We start from the raw sequence: 26,857 nt of genomic DNA on the forward strand, positions 1-26,857 counted from the left end.
GTATCATGGTATTCCACACTGGATACTGGTATAATAAAAACGACAGTGGAAAATAACAATAAGGAGGTCACTAGATCTGTATGTACCAGTAAGGAAAGATTTTCAAGATGTGTTGTAAATGGAAAAAGCTTTTTAAAGAACATTATATTTAGCAAGATCCTATTTTGTGTTAAAAATGGATAGATGCATGGTTTTATGCAGAGAACCTTGCTATCTCAGTCTGTTTGGGCTGCCATAACAAAGCACTGTAGTCTGGGTGACTTAGACAACAGGAATTTATTTCTCACTGTTCTAGAGTCAAGAAGTCCGAGATCAAGGTGCCAGCAAGGTCTGTGTCTAGTGAGAGTTCTCTCCTTGGGTGGCAAAGGGCAGGTTCCTTACTGGGTCCTCACATGGCCTTTCCAAGTACATTTGGGTGGAGAAAGAGAGAGGAAGGAAGTTCTCTGGTGTCTTATCTATAATTATTTCAATCAGACTCTTCCAGAAGGAAACCAATTTCCTCTAGAGGAAGTACATAAATGAGGGAGAAGAAAATTTTTATTTTTTACTTGACATACTATTGTTCGGTTTTTGTTTTTTTCATACCATTGACATATGTTACATCTATGATTTTTAAAACAATAATTGCTATATGATATGGACTGAACTATGTTGCCCCAAGTTCATATAATGGAACCCTACCCCCTAGTGTGACTAGACTAAGAGTCAGGGCCTTTAAAGGTTAATAAAGTTTAAATGAGGTCATAAAGGTGGAGGCTGTGATCCAAAAGAATGGGTAAAGAACTGGTTTCTCTGTAAGAAGAGGAAGACACAGAGGAAAGGCCGTGTGCATGCACAGTGAGAAGGTATCTGTCTGCAAATCCAGCAGAGAAGCATCTGGGGAAAACAAACACAGACACCTTGATCTTGTACGTCTAGCATCTTGAACTGTGAGAAAAATATTTCTGTTGTTTAAGTCGTTATGTCTGTGGTATCCTACAATGGCAGCTCTAGCCGACTGATGGGTGTCATTCTTCAGGTTTGAAGATCTCACATAATATATGGGGTGCCTGGGTGTCTCAGTGTGGTAAGCATCTGACTTCAACCCAGATCATGATCTCGTGGTCTGTGAGTTAGAGCCCTGGGCTGGGCTGTTTGCTTTTAGCCCAGGGTCCACAGCCTGTTTCAGATCCTCTGTCCCTCTATCTCTCTGCCCCTTGCTTCTCACATGTGTGTACACTCTCCCTCTCTCAAAAATAAACAAACAGTTTTTTAAAAAGATATGTTAGGGCATGATTTTTTTTTAACACAACAGTGTTTCCTTTATCAAAGGATTAATAATAGGTTTATTAAAAAATAATTTACTATGTGAATTAATTTGTAATTATGCCACTTTCTCTATCCCTTTTATCTCTTTTTTTAAAAAAAATGTTTATTTAAAGGGGGGAGGGACAGAGAGAGAGGGAGACATAGAATCTGAAGGAGAATCCAGGATCTGAGCTGTCAGCACAAAGCCCAATAAGGGGCTCAAACCCACAAACCGTGAGATCCTGACCTGAGCCGAGGTCAGATGTTTAACTGACTGAGCCACTCAGGGGCTCCCATCCCTTTTATCTCTTAAAATTTACTTATCCTCTTAGGGTCAGCTCAAAAGCCTTTTCTTCTACCACGCCCTTCCAAAGTACCCTAAAAACAAAGTGATTTCCCTCTTTGGACTCCCATAGCCATTCTGTGGTACCTCTTTTACAACAGTCATCATGTTCTAGCTTAATAGTTTAGTTTACGCATCTCATCTCTTCTAAACTGTAAATAAGCATCTTGAGAGAAGGGATTGTGTTTTATTCCTCTTTGCATCTCCCGCAACATGAAGCCCAAAGCTCTGATGCTTACATTAGTTTCTATTGCTGCTGTAACTCATTACACAAACTTAATGGCTTAAAAAAACAAAAGAAGTATTATCTTTCAATTCTAAAGCTCAGAAAAGTGCGCTGTATATTACAAGGTTAAAATCAAGAGGTCAGCAGAGCTATGCTCCTCCTTGACACTCTAGGCAAGAATCTGTTTCTTGTCTTTTCCAGCCTGTAGAGGCTGCCCACATTCCTTGGCTCCTGGCCACATCACTCTGGTTTGGGGGATGAGGACATGGACATCTTTGCAAGGGAGGCATTATTTTGCCTGCTACGACAACCAATCGACATGTTGAATAGTGTTTAAGTATTGAGGGGAGATGGTAAACAAAGTATTAGAATAGAATAGAGGTGATCCAGAAAAGCCTCTAAGAAGTTGTGAATTTTGATCCAAAAATGGCAAAATGATTTTTTTTTTTTTGCTTCTTTGATTTGTAGGTCAAAGAAACTGATTAGGAGAATTTTTCATTGCCTGCAGTTATTCCTTACACATAGAGTAAACGGTCTGTTTTTTGAATGAATGAGTGAATAACTAGAAGAATGAATAGTAGGACTCACAGGTGGAAGAATAATGTGTATTTTCTACAGAGATTTGTAATGCTGATATTCTGTTTAATTTCTTTTAGAGAGTCTATTACTCCTTGTATGGACAACTATCCACGTTCGAAAAGCATACATCATGATGTTCCCTCCAGCTTCTATGCAAACTTTTATCCCCTGTTGAAGGTGCTTTCAACAGGAGCTGAGGTTTTTTTTTTAAGTTTTTAAATGTTTATTTTTTTGAGAGAGAGAAACACAGCAGGGAAGGGCAGAGAGGGAGAGGAGACACAGAATCTGAAGCAGGCTCCAGAGCCCAACGCCAAGCTCAAACTCACAAACCATGAGATCATGACCTGAACCAAAGTTGGACGCTTAACCAGCTGAGCCACCCAGGCACCCCAACAAGGAGCTGTTTTAAACTGTCTAGACTGTAAAACAAATTGTCATTCTACTTGCAATGTTTTAATCTTATTTTTTTAATGGTACAGACAATACTGTTTTTTTCAAGTTTATTTATTTATGGGGGGAGGTGCAGAGAGAGGGAGAGAGAGAGAATCCCAAGCAAGCTCTGTGTTGTCAGTGCAGAGCCCCATCAGGGCTTGAACTCATAAACCATGAGACTGTGACCTGAGCTGAAATCTAGAGTCAGCGGCTTAATGGATGGAGCCACCCAGGTGCTCCAGTGCAGACAATACCTTAACAACAATAAAGGACATTTAATAAGTGAGACTTCTCCAAACCCTACTACATTAAGAAACAAAGCTCAGCGCAGCAGAACATTTCCTCTGGTTTGCTGCACCACTGGGTTCTTTGGTACCGTCACTTCTGCTGGTGTTATTTGTGAATTCTGTAAGGGGCATCTGCCCAGAGTGGAGACTGGGTCCAGAGCATGGGCTGGGGGGTGGTGGTCCTTGGATCCAGCCCTTACATCTGGATCTGTGGTGTAGTAGACATGGAAGTGAAGCAGGTGTTTACAGACCCTCGTTGCCTTGGTATGAATCTGGCCATTCGATTCTTTGGGCTTCATGACTGTTGCCATCCTTGAGTACAATCTGAGTACCATTGTTTACCTAGTATTTTTACAAGCTGACTTGCATTTACTCCACTTGAGTGAAGTCATAGATTTAATTTGTTGTATGTTTCTAATATTGATAAAATAATGACGTAACTATCAAAATAAACACTGCATGTCAGTAGATTCCGTCTGAAAATTCCTGACTCTTTGGGGATACACCAGAACAGACAGACGGGGGGGCCTCCTGAAATCCAGCCAGACTCTGGCAGAGGCCAACTTGACCTTGGTTTCCTGTGCTGGATTCTGAATGAGAATCCTGCTGAAGTCTGTGATTAGCCAGATACGTATTGTCAGTTGCTTTTGGTGAAAACTATATTTTTATTATATCAATAGAACTTAGGCAAAACAAAACCAAAACCTCCTCGAAGTGCCATGATGCTATCTTCCTGACCCCCATAGAAAGACTGAGGCAGAACAAAACTTACTGATGCTCTGAGACAGTTTCTGTTTGAGAAGGTCTTCTTCTTCTTTTCTTTTTTTTAAGTGATCTCTATACCCAACGTGGGGCTTAAACTCACAACTCTGAGATCAAGAGTCACATTCTCCACCAGTTGAGCCATCCAGGAGCCCCTTAGGAAGGTCTTCTAGTCTTCCCTGAAGAGAGAAGAGAATCAAGTGGTAGCACCCCCTTGCTGGAGGCCTTTATTTTTATTTTCCTTTAAAATTCCTTTGAAAAGTAACTTTAAAATTTTATACTTACATTTGATCTCAATAAACATAGATTATATACATTATAATGTCATTTAATAAGCTTTGGGTCAGGGCACCTGGCTGGCTTAGTTGGAAGAGTGTGCAGTTCTTGATCTTGGGGCTGTGAGCTCAAGTTCCACATAGGGTTCAGAGATTACTTAAATAAATTTTTAAAAATACTTAAAAAAATAATAAGCTTTGGGGTAAGCAACCTGTTATGATCTTGACCTATTATGTCAAGTACTTGAAATTTTCAAAGTACTAGGCTTGTCATTATCTTCCACAGTAAGTTAAGAAACTAGGGACCAAGAATATGTACAGGGGTGCCTGGGTGGCTCAGTCCGTTAAGCATCCAGCTCTTAATTTTAGCTCTGGTCATGATCTCACGGTTCGTGGGTTTGAGCCCTGCATCGGACTCTGTGCTGACAGTGTGGAGCCTGCTTGGGATTCTCTCTCCCCCTCTCTCTCTGCCCTTCCCCTGCTCACACATGTGCTTTCTTGAAAATAAATAAACACTAAAAAAAAATTTAAAGAATATGTACAATCTGGTAATCTCAGAAGTAGGGGGTCAGAAAGGTGGAGAAAAGGACTTACTTAATTGTAATTTACAAGGCTCTATCTTTTGTGGTCAATAAGAAATGCTAAGAATTCCTGAGATGTCTGTTGTTATTCCCATGAGTTTCTTTCCATCATTTGTCATTTCATCTCCCTTCTAATACAAAGCAAATCCAACTTTGCAGTGTTTCTTTAATCTACAGAATATGTTTGCAATAGAAAATGGAATTTATTCACTCACATTGGAGTTGAATTTTGGTAGGCTTGATTTATTTAATATGACTGATCTTTCTATATAACCTGATGTCTCTTCTGTTAGTTGATTAGGAAACCTCAGATCCTGTGTCTAGCTGTCTTCTTACTGGCTGTGCAAGTAAAATAAAATGTTGATTCTAATAAGTATACATCTAAACACATCCTAAAACCTGGGTGCTTGGACGAGATGGGGCTGCGGTAAGCTCAGCCGCAAACTGCTCCAGAAGGTAATGGAGATGCTCCAGACAGAACTCCCTGACAAACCAAAAGAAGTGATCCTTTTGGGGTGCCTGGGTGGCTCAGTCGGTTGAGCGTCCGACTTCGGCTCAGGTCATGATCTCATGGTTCGTGGGTTCGGGCCCCGCGTCGGGCTCTGTGCTGACAGCTAGCTCAGAGCCTGGAGCCTGCTTCGGATTCTGTGTCTCCCTCTCTCTCTCTGACCCTCCCCTGCTCACGCTGTCTATCTCTCTCAGAAATAAACATTAAAAAAAAAAAGTGATCCTTTGGAGCGAGCGAGCGAGAGTCTTCTGTCTTTGCTGTCGGTCTTCATTTTGGGATGAGTTGCTGAATCTGTAGGACTCACTGAAGTAGGTGATGAATGGAAAGTCTATCAAATGAACTAAATGAGGTTCCCAGGTTAAAAAGTAGAGGGGCGCCTGGGTGACTCAGTCAGCTGAGCTTCAGACATCGGCTCAGGTCATGACCTTACAGTTTGTGAGTTCGAGCCCTTCATGGAGCTCTGTGCTGACAGCTCAGATTCTTTGTCTCCCCCTCTCTCTTCCCCTCCCCTGCTCACACTCTCTCTAAAAAATAAATAAACATTAAAAAAAAATTTTTTTAAGTAGAGCCAGGGCGTGCATTCCTGTATGAGTTGAGAGTAATCAGATCAAAGGCTGTTTAATAAGACAGAGGGATGCTTGTGGGACAGTGGGAGTCCCTGAGGGACACCCAGTGGGAGGCATAATTATTAAATTTTCTTTTGGGGAGCCTATTTTCCAACTTTGGAGGCCTTCCTTCTTTGCAGGGACCCCGGTTCCTAGAGGTAAAACCGCGGAGGGGGTTGGAATGTACTGAGATTACATGATTTATCTTGAAATGCTTGCATTTGAATGCTTTGCTTGAGTGGAGGGAGATAAGAGTTCTTAGGCTAACACTAGGCTAACAAGCATTAAGTAAGCTTTCAAAGCTTCCCAGGGAACTCTGAAAAATTCCGTTTGTGGATCTAGGTAGATTCTTTAGGTACCCAGGGGCATTAAGAGCCCCATGTTTGCTCCATCATGACCTCCTCCTTCAAGAGGAAATTTTTTAAAAAATTATTTTAATGTTTATTTTTGAGACAGAGAGAGAGAGAAAGGGAGGAAGGGAAGCAGGGGGGAGGGGCGGAGACAGAGGGAGAACACAGAATCAGAAGCAGGCTGCAGGCTCTGAGCTGTCAGCGCAGAACCTGACCGCAGGGCTCAAACCGTGAGATCATGACCTGAGCTGAAGGTGGACGCTTAACCCATGCGCCCCTTCAAGAGGAACTTGTTTTTTTCAAGAGGACCTTGTTGTCTCTATATATTAAAGTCTTGATATTCAGTTCAAGTTGCAAGATGATAAGAGCTAATGAAAATAAAGGTAAAAAGCCTGGTTAAAAACAATAAAACACTCAAGAAAATTGGGAATGAGACAACAGCCCACAAGGCTTCTTAAATTGGAAAGCAAAAAGGGAAATGATGACAAAATTAGCGGCTGGGAGAAAGCTTAGTCCTCAGTGGGGAGTGGGGAAAGCCGATGAGCAACCCATTTATATGTAGAACAACCAACAGACTTGGAAACTGGAAGTATCAGTTTCCTTTGGCCATGCAATGCAAGACCAAAACATGAACACGAGTTAAAATCTTTTGGAAAAGCAGGAACCTCCAGAACAGAGAGGAGCAAGCTCCTTGCCGCATCAGGGCCCCTCCAGGCTCTGCTGAAATGCAGCTGGGCCTTACAATAAGTGCCAGCTCTCTGCCGGCCTTGAACGTGAACCCTGTGGCTGCAGAGAAAACTCAGGAATGAAAACGGACAAAGTCACACGTCCTGCTGAAACTAACTAGAAACCTCCAGGAAGTAAAGCAGGAAAAAGAAACCCAGAGATCAGAAAATCCCATGGGCCCATTAGTTAAACCTTAGAGTGACTAGGAAATCCAGAGTTTCCTGTAAGAATGAGATCTCCTTGAATGTGAACAAGTGAGGAAGAAGAACCACATATGGTCAAAAGCATTTGGCCAGGGTCTCAGGCACAGGGGCCTAAAGAAAAATGGCAACAATGTTTCCAGATGCTCATAAATTTGCAGGATTTGCTCTCTGCTATTCACCGAGGCCAACCAGAGGCCAAGGAGGGAACCTCGCCCTCTCTATGAAAAGGCCCTTCACAGCATCCTGGGGTACAGATAAGAGGACAGTGGCTTCTCAGGTCCTTCCTCTGCACAGGTGGGTGACCTCCCACTTCCCGAGACCAGCCCTAGGCTTAGGACATCCATATTCTACAGGGTGATCTATCTGGAGGGTCCTCAGATACCTGAATGGGAGCCCTGGGACAAGGTCAAGTACACTCCTGTTTCCTGCCTTTCTCTCAACAGCTGTCGCCTCCTCGGACTCTGATTCAGATCCTGAACTTAAAAGCAAATTAGAACCTGGATCCCAGTTCTGTCTGAAAGACAATGGAATAGAACAATTCTACACACTCACAACTCTGTCCCTTCCCAATGCAACGAGGACTCATTAAGTGAGGACAAATGAAAAAAGAAAAGGCAGATTTCAGGAATTCCTCCCCTACTCCACGTAGTTAGGCAACTTTCCTTCCTTCATGCTGGCTAGTTTAGAGGTTTATTCTTCAAATATAGTGAAGTAGTAGGTTTCTGAATTGAGGGTCGTCATGAAGGTACACTAGAAATTTGGGGGTTAATGCAGAGAAGCATGGTTTTACTGTCTTGTACCGTTAGACTTGGGGAAGGGCCATGTTCACACTCAAAGGTCTACCTACTACCCCACAGAGAAGGTTTTGCTATCCCACAGGGGTTTGTTTTTCTGTTCTCTTTGCTGCCACATCCACTAGGGCTGGCCCAGGTCTACCACAGGCATATGGTGGATGACCTATTTTGTAACTGTTGGCACCAAATCCAGAATACTGTTTGACATTCAAGTAGGGATGATGACTAGGCAACTGTATAGTATACAGGAGTCTAGGGACCCAGGGGTGGGCGCACAAGAAATCAGGTCATAGGATCTCCATTTGAGAGCCACTGGCATATGTATGGCATTTACAATCATTGAACTGAATTGAACCACCTAGGGAATGATGTAAAATTATAAGGGACTGGGTGGCAGACTGAGTTAGGAGGTACTCAACATTTAAAGGTCTGCAAAGGAGCCAGAGTCCACCAAGTAGTCTGAGGAGAGGCCAGTGAAGGAGGAGAAAAAAAGAGAGTGTGACAAACCGAGGGAATGTAGGGTTTCAAGGAATGTGCAACTGTTCAAATGCTAATGGAAGATAGAGTTCATGATTAAGAATCCACCGCTGGCTTGCAAGATGAATGCAGCTGGGAAGACTGACCAGAGCAGTTCAGGGGCAGGGATAAAAGCTTGATGTGTGTGGATTCAAGAGAAAATGGGGAGTTAAGATTCCACCTGTAGTGAGTTGACGGGATCTCAATATCCACCTACAATAACTCCCAGAAATGCCAGGTAAATGATAACAATGACTATTTTGAGTTTAGAGGGGCACCTGGGTGGCTCAGTTGGTTGTTTGACTCTTGATTTTGGCTCACGTCATGGTCTCGTGGTTTGTGGGATCAAGCCATTAGGCTCTGGTCTGACAGCATGGAGCCTGCTTGGGATTGTCTTTTCCTCTCTCTCTGCCCCATCCCTGCTTGTGATCTCTCTCTTCTCAAAATAAACTAAAAAATAAATAAATAAATAAATTCAGAGCTGAATTTGGAAGGATGAAAGGATATTGCAGACACCCAAAATGAAGAAGAGCGTAAAAACGGGACCAGTAAGCAGACAAGCTGACTCTACAGCTACCTAAGTGTTTATGTGGGGGCTTCATTGTTTACGAATGAACTTTTTAGGGGCACCTGGGTGGCTCAGTCAGTCAGTCTGACTCTTGGTTTCAGCTCAGGTCATGATCTCACAGATCGTGAGTTCGAACCCCACAACGGGTTCTGCACTGACAGTGTGGAGCCTTCTTGGGATTCTCTCTCTCCCTCTCTCTCTGCCCTTCCCATGTCTCCGTCTCTCTCAAAATAAATAAGTAAACTTAAAAAACGTTTTAAACATAAATAAAAAATAAAAATTATCTTTTTATTTTGGGCTAGCTTTAGGTTTGCAGAGAAGTCTCAAAGATACTACACAGAGTTCCTATACATACCCCTCACCTGGCTTCCCCCATTGTTTACATCTCAGAATCCAGCTCCTCACAGAGGTTTGGAGTTTGAATTTCCTTTCACAGTGAAGTCGTGCAAACCCCAAATTGAGACTTGAACATAAGAGCCTGTCCAAATGCAGTGACATCCCAAGGCTCTTGGCAGAATCAACAGAGAATGGATCTGCCAGGATTCTTTCTCACCCCGGCCACGACGGGTTCTCTGGGGAAAAAGCAATCTCGGCTACAGAGGAGCTCATAATCAAAACATGGACATGCGTGGAAACAATGCACCATGCCTGAGAGAGTGTACTTAAAACAAGCAATAGGGTTCAGTGGCCATGAACTTCAGATAATGGAAAGGCTATCTGAAAGAAAATGTGAAATAATAACATTTAAAATGACTAATACATAGACAACTTGAATCCCTAAGAAAAGAAGGAGACACTAGTCAAGGGAGAACAATTGGGAGGGGCTGGGTGGGTGGAGAACAGGGGTCCTCATTGCTCTCTGTTTCCCCTTTTTGCCCCCTCCCCTCCTTCCTTCTTTTAACCACCACAAACACAGGAGGAGAGCCCAAAATCCTTTTCTAGCTTAATAATAATAAAAAAGTTCACAAGTATTTATATATTTCAGAAAAAAAAGAGACAATAATTTAAATATTACAATCAGACTAGTAACTTGCTAAGAATAACCAGGAAGAAATCAAACTTCAGGAGCTATGAGTAACTTATACAAGGGGTGCCTGGGTGGGTCAGTTGGTTGAGTGACCAGTTCTTGATATCAACTCAGGTAGTGATCTTGAGGTCTTGGGATCGAGCCCCACATCCGGCTCTGCATGGAGTCTGCTTGGGATTCTCTCTCTCCCTCTCTCTCTGTCCCTCCTCCCTCAAAATAAAGAAAGAAACATTAAAAAGAGTAACTTATACAAGACATGGCAATAGTCTCTGAACTATCATTTCCCAACTCATTATACAGTTTTTCAGCCTCTAATTCAGTCTGCCAGTGCATTTACACAGGTCCCAGCTCTCAGGGGAGTATTTAATTTGGCAGCTTACTTTTGCTTACAAGATTCCGTCCTTTGTACTTTCAGTGTTATACAGCACCTCGGAGGGTCCTCTGATGCGAAGGGTTTGCAAGTGTTACTTTCACTGGGACATCTTCATCCTTTGTGTCTTACTGAGTTCTGTGTTTCTGTGGGTGAGGTCACCTTCACAAAATCCCTCTGGCTGGATACCTGGAGTCTGGAGATTGGCAGATTCCTCCACACTCTCCCATTAGTAACTCCTCAGTCACATCCAACTTATCTCCTAGTGACATCACTTTTCCTTTCTTAGATGCACTCCATCTGTGTTGGACAATTCTTTTCATCATCCATTTCTGTAAAACGTCCCGTGGGTTATCACTGGGAGACGCAGTGGCATTGGATGGGGGCCACCAAATGGGCAATCCAATCCAGTGGAAGAAGGAAGCACAGGTGGCGAAAGAATTCACCCGAGGCAGAACAAGGGAGATACAAGTTTACTGAACACGCCCCCCAAGGAAGCTGGGGTGGGGGTGGGGTGCGGAGGGAGGAGGGGGCGGGAACAGCNCTTTTTTGGTAGCTGCAACGGGGTATAGGGAACCCATTGGTCAGCTAGAGCTTACTGCTATTTTGAGGTGGGTCATCTAATGGGTCTGTATGTACTCAGCCTGGGGATTGGGGGTACCGTGGGTCCTTCTACCTTACTCAGGTTTCCATTGTTCAAGTTATTGGCTATACGGAGCCTCTACAACTGCATACCTGGAAGACTGCATGAACTGAATAACGGATGTGCTGTGTTGAATCGTCAGCAGAGTCCACAGGAATAGATGAGATTAGCCACTAATCAGGATGCACATCTGTTATTTCCCTACTGTTTGGAGGTCTGTGAAATTTGTCAATGTAATTACTCACAGGTAATATACTAAGGTAACTGCAATTTACACTCTATTGTTGAGGGACTGGTCTTATTTTAACTAAACTGATATCACTGAAATTTCTGCCAAGAAATGATTGCTGGTTCTAGTTTCGTGTCCAGAAAATTATCAAGTCAGTTTCTGGCAGAAGAGGTTATCAATATAGAAGTTCTATGTTCATTACTTGGTAGTCTTTGGAATCAGTTCACTCAGGTCAAAGGGTAGCTAAGGTCAAAGCTTGATGCGTGGGGAAGTGTGTCAGTACTTAAGAGAAGCCAAGTACAGAGGACGCTTGGCTGGCTCAGTTCATTATAGCACGGGACTCTTGACCTCGGGGTCAGAAGTTCAAACCCCACATCGAGCAAGGAGATTACTTAAAATTAAAATTTGACTTAAAAAAAAGGAGAGAGAGAGAGAAAGTACATACAATCTGATTCCTTGGAAAAAAGTTTGAAGAAAGACCTTTCTATGAATGAACAGACAGGTTGAATGTCCCACTGGGAATTTCTGTATTAGTTTCTTCTTTCCCTCCCTCTTCTCCCTTTAGTCATCAAAACAATTCTTTTCATCAGACTCTTTTAAAATTTAACCTTCAGAATCACACAGGGCTTTCTAAAACACAGATTGCTGGAAATCTGCATTCCTAACAAGTTCCCTAGCGGTGCTGGCCTGCTGATCTCCGGACTACACTTTGAGAGCCACTGCTTTTGATGCTAGACTCAGGAATGGAATTAAAATTTTTTTTCAATTAACTGGATATTTAACAGAATTGCTGACTAGTGAAATGTGATCAGTCAATGAAACAGATAAGCAGCTTCCTCCAGCCTAATTTAAGCAGTCCCTTAAGGCAAATCCACAATTCGATAGCATCCTTTTTTCATTACAGATACAAATGTGCCTTCTAGTACATACATATGAAAATTTAAAAATCTTCAGAATACAGTCTAGCTGTTTTGAACATTTAGAAGCATATATGTGACAAAAAGTTAAGACCTAAAAGCAAAAAAAAAAAAAAAAAAAAGTGAACAGAAAGAAACAATGTGTTCATGTTCTTACTAATGGCTTGCTTTTTGAATCAAGTAGGTTTAGAAACATCATTTAAAAGCTCACAGGAAGTCAAAATAAAGTTATAGTGTGGTTAATAGTATTATACTATGTATTATAGTGTGTTACAGTATACAATGTCTACTATCTTATTATATTACACAGTGTTAATTTCTTAGTTTTGATAACTGCACTATGGTTATGTCAGATGCTAACCTTAGGGGAAGCCAGGTGAAAGGTGGTTGGTATACAAGAGCTATCTTATTATTTTTGCAACTCTTTTGTCAGTCTAAAATCATGTCACAATTTTAAAAGCTTGGAAAAGTTCATTGGAAGAAGAGTCCTCTGATATATGGATACTTACACATTTAAAAACAGATGTATCTATAGAAAACTATCTGCGTTTCCTCATTTATCGCTACAAAATAGTTAGTTCTTTCTACTTTGCACAACTTCAGGATCCTTTCTGAGACTGGGTAAATGGATTTTATTGGGACCCCACCTTCACTATGGTGGAGCTCCAGACATGCACACTGGTGAGCTTTTTTGAAATTGGTAACATTTCACTACTATCTTCCTCTTCTAAAAATGTTTATTTTTATTTTGTGAATAGGTAATAGGTATATACGATTTCTTTTTTATTTTTTTAAATGTTTCATTTCATGAGAGTGTGAGCAGGGGAAGGGGCAGAGAGGGAGGGGGAGGGACAGAGGATCCAAAGCCAGCTCTGTGCTGATGTGCACAGGGAGGCTGATGTGGGACACAAACTCAGGAACCGTGAGACCATGACCTGAGCTTACGCTCAACCTGCTAAGTCTCCCAGGTGGCCCAAGATTTACAGTTTAAAAGGTATACAAGTAGATGCAGGGAAGAATCACCCTCTTTTGTCTCATTGCCACCTAATCATTCTCTCCAATCCGACCAGTTATATTAATTCCTTCTGTATCCTTTATATATATTTGTTACCACATAAGCAAGGAAATGGGTGTCTATTTTACAGAAAATGAGAGATACTTTACTTTTCTGTATCTCTCTCTCTCTCTCTTTTTTTTCCTTAATGTATTTGGAGATATTACTCCACATGAGTACAGAACCTTGATCTTTCCTTCAGTCTGCATTCTGCTGAATGGTTACACATTCATTTCACTGGCCCCCTTCCAAGGACACGTAGACATTTTGCACCTGCTGCCATTGTGTGCAACGCTGCCACGAACCGCTCTGCACCTGCACATTTGCACATGTGCAGATCTGTCCGTGAGAAGCGTAATTCAAGGAGCAGGTGTGTGAAATTGTCACTTAGAAGAGGGTTGCTTTATTATACGCACTTCTGGATAAGTAATGATACACCTCGTACAAAATGTACAAGAAAGGAGTAAGTGGTTAAAAAGAAGTGTTTCTCAGCCTCCTTTCCCCTCCGGCTGCTCTCCCCGGAGGTCACCACCGCTTCTTGCTTCTTTGCTATGGGCGTTATTTCTGGCCATTTTAATCCATTTTTTTGTCAAGATCCTTGGCCAAGGGGACATCCTGTAAGTGCCCAGAGCTTCGGAATTTGGGGCCAAATTGTAGAAATACATGAAAAAATAGCCCTAAGGGACTGCACAATTGATAAAGATCATAGAAAAGGGGACTGAAATTTGTTTCTTTTTAAAATATTTTTTAATGTTTACTTATTTTTGAAGGAGAGACAGTGTGAGTGGGGGAGGGGCAGAGAGAGGGAGAGACACAGAATCCGAAGCAGGTTCCAGGCTCTCAGCTGTCAGCACAGAGCCCGATGCGGGGCCCTAACTCACAAACTGTGAAATCATGACCCAAGTCGAAGCCAGATGCTTAACCGACTGAGCCACCCAGGCGCCCCAAGGTGACTGAAATTTTTAAATGGATATTTTATAACAGCCATTCCGAGGTTAATAGTGGACATATGATCCTTTTAGCAGTGAGGAACTTGTGTTGTGTTCACACTTGTGATCTATGAAGTACTCAGAAACATCACAGAGATCGGGATCAATACCGGCACACTTGTGAGAAGGGAGAATACACCCCCTGAGGTATGACAACTTTTGCTACCATGTTGGAACACAGTTTAGGCAAAGAAATTTTACCTGCTTCATTGCCGACAGCAGATGACATGCCCAGAGACCAATTTCTTCTTCCCAACTGCAAGTCATCTCTCCTCTGTTAGAAATAATTTTTAAAAAATCATTAACGTTGATCTAGCTCTGATATGTACACGCTCACACATACACTTCTCCGGTCATATCACTTGAAATGAAAATACTCAAAAAATCTAGGTTTTAAAAGAACTTTATCAAATATATCATAATTTCATGCTTATGTTTCTTTTGTCTTAATTGGGTATTCTGAAGGAAAAAGTATTCATGCCCAAGTAAGAATACATCTACAGAAAACATGCTTAGGTGTCACATAGGAGCTACACATTTTATTTTTTATTTCTCTGTGTTGGGAGACAGGCCTCATGGCCTGTCTATGGGTTCCTCATAATTCTGCACATCTCAAGAGCAGAGGCAATGGCTAACTTGGTTCTAGACTATCTTTCAAGGATGTTTGTACAATGAATAGCCCTGGGAATAGAGATCGTGTCTCGTTCCTGAGCAAAGGGCAATTTTATTTACTGTCCACTATAATAAAGATAGTGTCTCCTTCCTACCCAAAGGTCAGGCGGGCTTACTGCTTATTATAAAATATTTGTTCTGTGAAGACTCGGGGGTCCTCTCCTGCTATGCCGTCCACTGCGTGTGGGAGGCAGGGATCAGCTGACCCCTTTCGTGTCGCCCTGTGAAACGCAAGGATTGCTCTGTAAAATATCGTCTCTGACCCAGTGTCATATGTTTTCTGCCAGGATCATGGAATTATGGAGGCTAACTTGTTAGCTTGAAACAAGAGTAAAATGTTAGATTGTCCAGTTCATGGCACTCTAAATGTTAATATTTTAAATGGAAAATGTTGATTATTAGCTAAGTATCTCAATAATGTAGTAGCTCAAGCTTCTAAAGACAATTGTGGATTAAAAAATATTGAGTTGGCATCAAAGTTCAATATAACACCGTTTTTACACTTTTATCACAGAGAGGTCATATCGTCTAGGTTTACACATAAAAGAACTCTGTAGGTTCTCATAAATCGCAATGTTGTCTGAGGCTTAGGAGACTAGCTTCTAATTACATGTGTTATTCAAATAAATGCAAAATCCAGTTGCGTGCCCACATTTATGATTACAAATTTTAAAATATTAGTGGGAGCATTATTTTATAAGCCAGTGTTTGGAATCTTGAAACTTGCCTTTAACTTACCATTTTGGAAAATGCTAAACTTTTCACATGAAATTATATGTCATGTTTTTGGCTTTTTATTTCTCAAATGACAAAATGAGGACAAAATAAATATATAGCTATTTTTCACATCCAGAATATATAAAAAAGATAGGGGCGCCTGGGTGGCTTAGTCAGTTAAGCGTCTGACCCTTGGTTTCTGCTCAGGTCATGATTTTGCAGATCATGCGATCAAGCTCTGCGTCAGGCCCGGAGTCTGCTTGGAATCCTTTATTCCCTTTCTCTCTGCCCCCCTCCTCAAAATAAATAAATAAACATTTAAAAAAATGATATATCCAAGTACTTGAATAGTATTACATAAACTTGCCTTATATTTACTTTTATTCTTATATATATATATATTTTAAATATTTTTATTTATTTCTAGGAGAGAGAGAGAGAGAGAGAGACAGCGTGAGCAGGGGAGGGTCAGAGAGAGAGGGAGTCACAGACTGAAACAGGCTCCAGGCTCTGAGCCGGCAGTCAGCACAGAGCCCGACGCGGGGCTCGAACCCACGAACCGCGAGATCATGACCTAAGCGAAAGTCGGACGCTTAACCGACTAAGCCACCCAGGCGCCCCTCATTCTTATATTTTAAAAGTAAAATGAAAACCCTATAAATCTACAAATCTTAATTAAGAGATTTCTTAGGGTCTTTTCAGTTGGAAGCTCTGTCCCTATGTTTAATCATTTTACAAAAGAAATGGGTCTCCTGAAAAGACAAATGAGTTTGGTGAGGGCAAAGGGACTTTTTCATTCCCGTTTTATGACTACTAATTGTTGGCTCGATGTAATTTTGCCTATCTCTATTTTTTATTTTATAATTGAAAGGGACACCAGGTCATTCAATAAAAGTTAATTCTCCTTTTTCTTATCTAAAAATGTTTTTGAGAATGTTTATATTAGAAAACACTTGATATATTGTTTAAAATTTTATTAATACTTCAGTTATCTTAATATCATAATTCCTATTTTTTACCTTTATTTTAATCAGATATAGTATTAATTCTCATCTAAACCCGAACTTTTCCACTTGGAAGTCACCTTCTCCTAGAAAAAAAGTCCCATTTAAGTTGCTATCTTCTGAAGACTAACTTTAGCTTACTTGATGCATTTCTACAAGCCACAGTTGTAGAAACTTTACTGCTGGGCACTGAGTCACAGCAAAGCATTTATTTGCCTTCCCTCCCAGCCTGGAGAATTTTTTTCCTTCAGACTTAATGTGTCACTTTTCTTGAGAAACTCTAGGATCCTTTCTTCTAGATTCCTATAAAGTCTTAGCGGTCTTTTGAAACCAACTGTAGGTACCCCATTGAATTTGAGATATTTTCCTGGAAATTATTTTCTAATTTCCTCCATGGTCGAATTACCCTAGATAATTCTAAGGCTTCTGCCAAATGGAGCCTCTTGTTCTCAGGGGTCTGTGGCACACAGCCGTCCAGGAACAAAAAGCTTTTCCTGCCACAGTCTTCAGAAAGGCCTTGCTGATGCTTTGGGGCATATTGGTGGCTCAGTGAGCTAAGCTTCTGACTTTGGCTCAGGTTATGATCTCTGGGTTGGTGGGTTCACGTCCCATGTTGGGCTCTATGCTGATAGCTCAGAGCTTGCAGCCTGCTTCAGATTATGTGTGTGTCTCTCTCTGCCCATCTCCCACCCATGCTCTGTCTCTCTCTCCCTTTCAAAAATAAATAAACATCAAAAAAGTAAAAAAAAAAAAAAAGAAAGAAAATGAAAAAGAAAAGAAAGGCTAGAGTCCCTTTGTGACTTTAGCATCCTCCTGGGTCCATAGGACTTTCACAGGGGGAAAAATCACAGCCATGTAATAAAAGGAATTAGTAAACTCTCAGGCAAGTGGAAATTGTACAGGAAATTTTATAGCAACTCCATAAGAACAAGGAAAAGAAAGGATAGAAATGTATTCATTAAAAAGAGAAAGGACTTTCTCCCAGCAGCCTGGGGCTTCCTAGAAGGACCGTCACCTACGCGTTTGTCCTCTGGGGGGCAGCAGTTCCCTGTAAAGGAGGAAAGATAACCTTGGAAAAAGAGCTTGGGCGGTAGCCCTCCTTCACTCTGCTTCTCATCTTACGAGGGAGGGAAAACTTGCTTCCTACCGAGGCTGGAATCTCACAAAGAATCCTCACTCACCAGAATAAAATTTAAGCTGAATCACCTGTCAAGGGTAGAAACACTTATTCAAAAACCGAAGACTGTTGGTTTTCCTTCTGAGTCAAGCTGCTGATAGAAGAGTCTCCACCCATTTTACAGGTCCATCTTTTGTATTATTAGCCACAGGCCTGGATGGTAACAGCAACAAGTACCATACTTACTGAATGTTCTAACCCACTGCAATTTTTTGGCAGTGTATCACAATTTAAAGGTATTTGTGTATTTGGGTGGGTGGCTGGCTCGGGATGGGGGGGTTGGAGCAGGTGACTCTTGATTTCTGGGTTGGGAGTTTGAGCCCCATGTGCGGTGCAGTGATTGCTTAAAAATGAAAACATCTTTGAAAGATATTGGGAAGCAGGCACCTGGGTCGTTCAGTCGGTTAAGCATCCAACTTTCGCTCAGTAATGACCTCAGAGTTCCTGAGTTCGAGCCCCATATCAGGCTCTGAGCTGTCAGCACAGAGCCTGGAACCTGCTTCAGATTCTGTGTCTTTCCCCCTCTCTCTCTGCCCCTCCCCCGCTCATTCTCTCTCTCTCTCTCTCTCTCTCTCAAAAAACAAGTAAACCTTAAAAAAATATTTCAAAAGATATTCAGGGGCGCCTGAGTGACTCAGTTGGTTAAGTGACTGACTTCGGCTCAGGTCATGATCTCACCATTCATGGGTTCAAGGCTGGGATTAGACTCTGTGCTGACAGCTCAGAGCCTGGAGCCTGATCTGATTCTGGGTGTCCTCTCTCTGCCCCTTGCCCCCACTCATGCTCTGTTTCTCTTTCTCTCTTTAAAGTAAACATTAAACATTTTTTAATAAAAAAATATATTCATATCTTTATTATAATTATGAAAGAATTTATGGGAATCAAATCTAAGGATGTAAAAAATTGTCATATGCTGAGTAAAATATAGAGATTATATACTACATTTACAGCATGATTCTCATTTTGGAATACCCACACCTACAGACATTTGGAGAAAACATATCTAGAAAGTTATAACCAAAATTTCCACAGTAATTTCATTTGGCTGGTGAGATTACAATAGCTTTTATTTTCTGCTTTACATTATTCTGTATTTTCTTTTTCTTTTTTTAAGGTTTATTTATTTTTTTTTTTTTGAGAGAGAGAGAGAGAGAGAGAGAAAATCCCAAGCCGGCTCAAACCCACCAAGAATGAGATCATGACCTGAGCCGAAATCAAGAGTTGAATGCTTAACCAACTGAGCCACCCAGGCACCCCTTTTATTCTGAGTTTTCTAAATTTCCTACATGAAACATTAAAGTACTGTATGCTACAAAATATATAAAAAGAAAGAACACACACTCTAATGAGAGAAACATTAATAGGGGATTTCAACCTTTAAATGAATATTTAAATATGAATAGCCTCAATCTTAGTCCTACGTTTTCATATCCTATGTCCTGGCTTTCACTTATTAATATTTATGTAGCACGTATATGGAGCATAAAGTTGTTTTGGGTGGATATGGTTTCAGAACTGAGAGCAGTAATAGATGTTCAAAATAGAAAGACTAAATACAGGACAGAAGCATCTGCTAAATATTCTCTGAGGGCAACTCTGAGCAAATTATTGCCCATATCTTTCTCCTTCTCCTCTCCATCAAGTTCTAGATAGGTTCGTCACATAATTCTAGACTCTTAGAGGACAATGGGCCACAGCTGCCATCTTGTCCCACCGTCCTCCCCGGCTAGAAGTCCTTCCCAGAATACCTCTGACTTCAGGACTCTACTTCAGCACCTCCAGAGATGTGGAGCTCAGTGCTTCTGCCTCAGATGCTCTTCCCCCTTTGTCTGCCTCAGAACCTCTACTTATCATTCAATATTCAAACCAGGTGTGCTGTTTCTGGGAGGTTCGTGTGGCACAGTCATTGGTGGTTATGAGTGTGGACTCTGTGGTCAGAAAAACCTGGGTTCAATCCTGCCTCTCCCACTGACGCTAGATCTGTGACCTTGGCCAGCTTGATCTCACCTCTCTGAAGCTTGGTTTACTTGTTGTGCCCGAATCGCGAGTCCCCAGAGACCTCCAAGGAGCCGGCACCAATGCAAATACAAAAGGGTCTTTATTACAAGTTCAAGCAGGGGCTCACCAGCCTACCGGTGTCGTGGCAGCAAGGTGAAGCGAAGAACAATAGCGAACAGGGTTTTTAAGGAGTAAGGGATGGGGGTGTTACAGTACATGTAGCATCATCACATAAGCACCAATTACAATTGTACAGCAGCACCCATGGTAACAGCTTTGACCATTCAGTATCTGTGAGGTGTTCATTACTTTTGGTGGGACCCAATCATGACTCTTGAGAATCCTTTGAAAATGACCAATTATGAGGTGAGTTCAAAGGGCCCACGTGGGCTTCAGGCAAGCGGTGAGAAATTGGCTAGTTTGTATCTGCAGTTCCCAGCCTTGACTCAGACCATAGGAATGTTTTTGATTAGCTGAACTGAGAGTGGTCTGAGGATGGCTTTAGCCTTGAACAGTCTGAGGCTTTTCCTGGGACTGGTACTGGGGCTACGTGCAGCCCGAGGTTGCTCTTAATGGAGGACTTAATTTTTGGCTCTTCATACTTACCTGCAAAATAGGATTCACAGATGTGATCGTGTGTATGGGGTCTTCAGATGTTAGCACGTAGCAAGCAGGTAATAAATGGTAACTACTCCCATCTGGCACATCAGCGGTTTCAACCCTGACCTACAGGTGAAAATCACCTGCAGAGCTCTTTTTTTAAAAAAATATTTATTTTGAGAAAGAAAGAGAGAGAATTAGTAAGGGAGAGGCAGAGAGAGAGGAAGAAAGAGGATCTCAAGCAGGCTTGGTGATATCAGCGCAGAACCCAATTCAGGGCTCAACCTCACGAGCTGTGAGATCATGACCTGAGTTGAAATCAAGAGTCGGAGGAGCCACTCAGGTGCCCCGCCTGCAGAGCCCTTAAAACATGATAATAGGTCTGAGATGATGCTCTCAGCAAGACGTTTTTAAAAGTTGTCCAAGTGATCGCAATGTGTAGCCAGGCTGAGAACAGCAGTTCTGAAAGTATGGTCCCTGGGCTCTTCCGGGACCTGTTAGAAACTCAGGGGACCCAGGTCCCCACCACAGACCTATGGAATGAGAACTCTGGAAATGGGCCCCGGCAATCTGGGTTTTAACAAGCTTTCCAGGCGATGCAGATGCCTGCTCACATTTGTGAATCATTGCGTTAGATTGTGAGCTAAAGGCATGAGCCGTTTGTTTAGTGCCACTTTCCTGGGCTCAATGCTGCGCCATATGCAAATAGAGTTCAGTTTAGTTCCATGCAAATCAAAAAATGTTTCTCGTTTTTCAATTTGTTAAGTTTATATATTTGTTTTGAGAGACACAGAGACAGTGTGAGTAGAGGAAGGGCAGAGAGAGAGAGAGAGAGAGAGAGAGAGAGAGAGAGAGAGAGAATCCCAAGCAGGCTCCACACTGTCAGCACTCAAACCCACGAAACCATGAGATCATGACCTGCGCCAAAACCGAGAGTTGGACGCTTAACCAATGGAGCCACGCAGGTGCCCAAAAAATGTTTCTTGAGCCCCAATTTTCTGTTAGGGCTCTATGCCTTGGTCCTGGGACTATAGTGCTGTACGAGACAGGACCTTACCCTACAGCTTGCTTACAGTCTCAGACTTGACTCTTCCTTCTGGATCTCTCTCCCCTAAGCACACCTCTCCCTATCATTGTCATCTTTATGCTGATTGGTATCTATTCTTAGGTGTCTGTGTCCCCCCACTAAACCGATCTCCTTAGGGTGGGAACAGCCTTTACTCATTGTCTTAGGAGACGTTCAAAAGCAGTTGCATTGCTGGGCCTGGGTCTGCATTTGAAAGCCACGGAGTGTGTTCCCCTAATGCATGATTATAGAAAAAAAAAAACCTTCTGTCAAGGTTTGATCAGGACAGAACCACCATGAGTGTTATGGTACAGGGGTTGCGTCTCAGGGATCAGACCTTACACCCTTGTGGGAGGGGCTAGGAGGAGAGGAAAGTTACTGATCAGGCTTCCTCGGGCGCAGCGCTGTTGGACAAATCGGGGCTCGTAGGGGGAGCACATGCAGCCACAGAGGGCCTGTGAAGGGGAGTTAGTGAAGAAATCTGGAGATGTTGCTCTGCTGGCCTATAATGGCTGAAGGTCAACTTGGGCAGTGGTGGGAAGAGAGCCACAGGCAAAGCAGAGAATGAGGAAGGCGTCGGGAGCCCTCCAGCTTCCCTGTGTCCTCACCCAGGCATCTCACCCCATGGCGTCAGAGAGCCGTGGCTCACTCCGCCTTCACCACCCACGAATTGCTCTTTTGAGCAACTCTAACTTAGAGCCATATAAGGAAGGGGCTTCTTGGAAACAGGATTCCTGCTTAGCCAGGTTGACACGGTACTAAACCACCCAGCGGTCAGTAGTGTTTACCTGAAAAGCTGGCACTTAGATTTTTTCCCAAGAGCTACTATTTTGTCCATTCCCCACCCCCAACATTGAACTTTACTAATAATATCATTCTTCTCCCTCTCCCCACCACCTTAGCTACAAAATAGCAGTTAATAGTTGTCACCTGTTTAGAATAACAATAATTTTAAAAAACTGTTTAAATAGGTGCCTTTCAGACAAAGATGCCCCATGTTAAATGCCCGGCAAGTTTCTTAAGGAAAAACCATGTGATTGGCATAAAGCTGAGCACAGTCAGAGGCTGGAGAGTCTTATAAATGTAAGAATGAAAGCAAAAAGATATGACTCATTCCGGAAGGAAAGCAAAGCCATAACTACTAGAGTAAAAATTCCTTGCCATCTATCCTGGGAGGTTTGGCAATTCACTGTGTGGTTCCATTTAGTGAGAATTCCAAGTGTCAGAGACTTGCAGTCAAAATACAAAGGAAGTTACTGATTAACACAGAAAGTACTCCCCACTTGGTCTCTGACCTTTCTGCAACAAAGAAACAAAAACCCGCAGCTAGATCGCTCCCTGAAAACCCTCCCTGGTACTAACACGTTATCTTGGGCGAGTTACACTCAGTTTCAGTGACCACACTGCTTCTGTACTTGACTGCTACACCTTCTCCATGTCTCCTCGTAGGTGTTACACGTATCCTCAACTACCTACTAACGTTTCCATCTGGTATTTATAGGCATATTACATATACAGGACTCAAGCCCTTAGTCGATGGCATGGGCTGCTTTTCCTTCAGGGCTTCCAAACTTTTCTTTTATGTCATTCAACTCTATGCATAAGTATCTTTTCTTTAGAAAATCCCATCCAACTCACCCAAACCTTCTCCCAACTGTGCATTCTCTTACTCTGCTATATTTCCCTTATTTCCCATCTCTCTTGCTGGAAAGTAAGGCTCATGAGGATGTGCACTGCTGTTGTTCTCAGACCAAGAACAAAGCAACATAGTAGGCACTCAACAGTTTCTTGAACAATGAAATCAATCAATCAAACACTAACAAATAGTTATATGAAATAAAGAAACAAAATAACAACAGATAGTTACATATGCTCTGAAGGGAAAATAGTGTGGGGTGTTGTGTTTAAAGACGAAATTAGTGTGGGGACTGGTGAATAGGATGGTCAGAGAAAAGTCTCTCTGAAATTATACTGAAGACTTAAAGGATGGGAAGGAAGCTGCCTTGCTTAGAGCAAGAGAAACTCATGCAGTCAGAAGAGACTAGGAAGCATAAAGGATCTACTGTGTGAAAGAGCTTGTTCAATTCCGAGAATTGTTGGAAGACCTTTGCCACTAGAACACTGTGAATGAAGAAGGGAGCGGCTTGAGATAAGGATGGAGACATGAGTAATAGGTGGTGACAGGGGTTTTTGGACACAGTGATATGGGGTTTTAGTATTATTCGTAGTGAACTAAAACCACTGTGAAGTTTTAAGTGTGGGAGTGGCAGGATCTTGTTTTCTAATTAAGTTTTTAAATTTTAATTCCAGTACAGTTAGCATACAGTGTTATATTAGTTTCAGGTGTACCATCAGGTGATTCAACATTTCTACACCTTACTCAGTGCTCATCATGATAAGTGTACCAATTTCATTGATTTTTTAAAGCTTATTTATTTATTTTGAGATAGAGATAGAGAAACGAAGAGAAAGAAAGAGAGAATGTGTGCCTGAATGGGGGAGAGGCAGAGAGGGAGAAAGAATCCCAAGCAGGCTCCGCCCTGTCAGCACAGACCCGGACGTGGACGTGTGGGGCCTGATCCCACAAACCACGAAGTCATGACCTGGGCCGAAATCAAGAGTCAGACGCTCAACCGACTTAGCCACCCAGACGCCCCTCGTCTATTTTTAATAGCCATGATAAAATAGTGTGATTTCCACACCCACAATATGATACCATTTCCACACGCCAGATAGAGAAGATAAAAGATAGGAAAGCTGTTGTAACAAAGGTCTTTTGCTAGATACGGGCTTCCGGTTCACTAGAAGAAACAGAAGTTAAGATTACTTTTAGAGAATAATTTATTTCCTTTATTTCTTTTTGCTAGAAGGAGTCATGTGATTACAGTTTCCACAAGCTTTAGTCCACGAGTATCTAATGATACTCCCCTGTGTGTATGTCAGGGGTCACAGACATCAGAATAAATGAAATAATCTGAGGTGGGACGTGGGTGTTCTCCAGTCCACTTGTGTGTTGACTTCATCTCTTTATTCAGCTATTGAAATATCTTAAATGATGTGCTTTTTGGGTCAGTCCATTTCCTTGTGAGTTACTGGAAACCACAGACCGTTTCCTTACCTGTGTCAGTGACATTACCATCCCCTTAGGCACACTAGACTGGAAAACTTTTTGTCATTTTTGATTTATTCTTTTCCTTCATTCTTCATACTTAGTAAGTACTTTGTTTGTAAGTTTTGGAAATGCCACTTATACCCATCTTGTACTCTCTGTCCCTATTGTGGCAATCCTGGTGTACGTAATACTTACAGTCATCTGTCCATCCATCCATTTATCTGTCTATCCGTTTCTTGGAGGTTTCACAAGCCTCCTGTTTTCAAAAAAGATTTAAAAGAGTTAGTAAAGTGGAACAATGTAAAACTGGATAGTTAAGATTAAAAAGAAGAGAGAGGGCCTAAATCAATTGTTCCTACCATTGGATGCTTTACAATGAATGGAGAACTTATGAAAAATAGTGATTCCAGGAGATGTGGATTCATATTGTCCAGAGCTCCGTAGGTGATTCTAACATGCAGCCGAGGTTCAGAATGTGCGGAATCTGACATGAAAGTGTAGATGTTACCAGCCACTTGATAGGAGCAATTACAACCTTTGTATCCTGAGTATCGCCACAAACGCAGAAAGGGATGTATGCTGTGTTCAACCCCTCTCATTGTCTGATAAAACATTCTCCTCCCATAGTGAAACTCTAAAAGTAATATATTGTGTATGCCCTAATAAAGCAATAATAGCCACTCTTTATTTTTCATACTAAGCTTTCTAGCCAATGTGGGTCTCGAACTCACAACCCGGAGATCAAGAGTGGCAGGCTCTGCCAACTGAGCCAGCCAGGTGCCTCTGAGAGCCACCCATTGTTGAGTGTTTGCCAAGTGCTGAGCACTATGCCAATGAAAGGAACGAGCTGTTTTAAGCCTCACAATGCATCTATGATGTGGCATATTATTAACATAATATTTCAGATAAGGAAATGGGGGTCTGGAGACATTAAATAAATTGCAGCTTTTGGATGTAGGCTGTCTAACTGCACTCTCTGATTCTCTAACCACAGGCCATCTCTGATTCTTAACCGCGTTGCATACTGTCTCCCATGTGAAGGCACGGGGCAATCCCTCCAGTTAAAGTTTTGCAAAAGACAGAATGGTGCTCAAATGGAAACTCTTGTAAAATGAAGGCTGAAGGAAAATAATGTAACAAAAGGTATGGAGATAATATTTTGCTTTCTGAGGGACCTACTCTAGGGAAAGATACCGGGACTTTTCAAAGAGGGGGTTGGTATCACGTCTACTGGATCCTCTCACACTTGCTCGTAGGGGCCTTGGGGAGGTTGGCCTTCCCCACAAGGCCAGGGCACAGGGACTGGAGTGTGGGTATGGACACACTAGGCTGAGACCAGCCAACCTCAAGTCTTTGGGAACCAGACTGAGAAGCGGGAAATGGAGGAGGCGGTAGAAAGCCAGCAAGGGCATCCTTCTTGGATGGGACTTGGGCCTAGATTGGGCCTTGGATTGGACTAGGCCTAGACAATGTGAGGACTGTGGACTGGGCGAGAGGAAGTTCCCACAGTGAAGACCATGCCATTCTAGAGCCGAAGTCAAAAACATGGCTGTGCCTTTGGCTCAGGAAGAGTGGGAGGAAGGTGCAGAAATTTTAAGAAGGGTCAAAGGTTGGTGCTGGGTGATTATCTTTAAACTCATGATTATTTTATCTTTAAAAATGCCCAAAGTGGACCTACTTGATGTTGTCGAGTAAAGTGAGAACAGTAGGCTTTACATGGCAGCCCCGAGTGGTCATTCTTCCATCACAGCATGGCGGACTGGACACACCTGGGGGACTGCCTTGAGTCCAGTCGGTCTCGCTCTGATCTGGGCCCACCAGAATCTTCCGAATAATGGGTCTTAAACACGCTTCGGCACATCTTAGCTCAAGAAATGTAAAAGGCACTTCATGGCTTACCTTGCTCTAACCTCCCAACGGGGCTTCATTTTCTCTTTCTGCATTGGCCTCCCCAGCTCTGCATGGCTTCCTGTCGCATTAGTCAGGCTCACACCCTGCTCCGCAAGTAATCGTGGCTTGGCTTAAATGTCTGTCCTGTGTGCATTAGTCTTGACTGCCCAACGTGATGGTAAGCTCTTTGAGGGAAAGGATTTGTCTTTCAAAATTTCTCTTCTTCTTGCGACCTCATGCTGAGCATGTGGAAAATAGCCAATTCCTGCTGCCTGATTCCACACCGGCCATGATGAGCTAGTTAATAAGGGGGTTGGGGTTGAGATAATGAGCATCTTGCAATCTGAAAT

At 42.3% G+C, this 26,857-nt stretch overlaps 1 long non-coding RNA gene across 1 annotated transcript; it reads left to right on the plus strand.

Moving 5' to 3' along the window:
- Nucleotides 1–804: 804 nt before the first annotated feature.
- Nucleotides 805–26,759, plus strand: LOC144223735 (uncharacterized). Its single transcript, XR_013332808.1, has 3 exons — nucleotides 805–908; nucleotides 25,612–25,760; nucleotides 26,573–26,759. It is a non-coding gene; the product is annotated as an uncharacterized LOC144223735 (long non-coding RNA).
- Nucleotides 26,760–26,857: the final 98 nt, after the last annotated feature.

Source organism: Crocuta crocuta, unplaced genomic scaffold, assembly GCF_008692635.1.
Source record: "Crocuta crocuta isolate KB4526 unplaced genomic scaffold, BGI_CrCroc_1.0 scaffold70, whole genome shotgun sequence".
Classification (NCBI taxonomy): Eukaryota; Metazoa; Chordata; class Mammalia; order Carnivora; family Hyaenidae; genus Crocuta; species Crocuta crocuta.